Source organism: Frankliniella occidentalis, unplaced genomic scaffold (genome assembly GCF_000697945.3).
Source record: "Frankliniella occidentalis isolate FOCC.00 unplaced genomic scaffold, Focc_3.1 Scaffold47, whole genome shotgun sequence".
Taxonomy (NCBI): domain Eukaryota; kingdom Metazoa; phylum Arthropoda; class Insecta; order Thysanoptera; family Thripidae; genus Frankliniella; species Frankliniella occidentalis.
The window spans coordinates 931021-931950 of NW_026267177.1; the positions used below are offsets into that span (position 1 = coordinate 931021).

General features: G+C 59.0%; 1 protein-coding gene across 1 annotated transcript in view; it reads left to right on the forward strand.

Moving 5' to 3' along the window:
- The window catches only part of LOC113207894 (uncharacterized), a 103195-nt gene that overhangs the window by 28100 nt on the left and 74165 nt on the right, over window positions 1-930 (forward strand). The gene's annotated exons all lie outside the window — the stretch shown is intronic.

The window sequence follows — 930 nt, forward strand, 5'->3', positions numbered from 1 at the left end:
CGGTGGCCGGTTGCCGTGGATTGGCGAGGGGGTCATTCATAGTCATGCCCGACATGAGCACAGCAGCCGCCGCCGCGCCCCGCGGCCTGGACCACGGAATGCGTGGAGAGGACTGCAAGGGGGGAGGGGGAAGGAAAGGTGCACGGGGCAGTAGGGGGTGGGTAGCCCCCTGCCTGGCGCCTCCGCCCGGATTCAGAATTATTTAATGAAAGGCTGCTGCTTATCTTGTTCTGCGCCTCTCCCCTGTATTGCCTTTACGCGGCCCCGGCTTTTCATTTTCTAAATCACAGCTCTTGAACTCCTCAATATGCTCTTTGTACTGTGGGATCGCTTGAACAACCGAGAATCACCATAATCCCGCGCTGGCCCATGCAAAAGAGGTCCGTCCGTTTCGCTCAGGTTTTCCATTCGCCGCGATGTCCTGTATCGCCCTAAATAAACTATAATACTTTGCTACCATGCCATGCAACGCATTCGCTCGGTTCTATATCTATAGGTGCGGCGCTCATACCGTGCAATGCCAGGAAGGGAGTGCACTCGTAAGAGACTTTCAGTGGGAGATCAGATCAATCATTGGAGTTCAATATAGGACCACATAATATTTCCACCCTCAGGGTATCGTTACCGTTTTGGAACTCTCCCCCCCCCCCTCCTCTTTCAGCTTAAGGTCACGTAGTATGGGAACGACCCCTTACCACGGCGATGTGGGCCCGAGGCCGAGCCGGGCGGTGGCGGCGCGCTCAAAGTTTGCCTCCTAATAGGATGAGGGCCGCCTTGGCCGGCTGCGGGCCGGTGCTGCCGCTGCGGGCCGGGCCCTGCTGGGGCTGGAGAGCGCCCCCACCTTATTAACGGATTACCTTTCCTATCAGCGGCCGGGCAGTTGGAGGGCCCGGGCCGGTCCCGGTCCAGCTCTCCCGGAGCGGAGCGCCC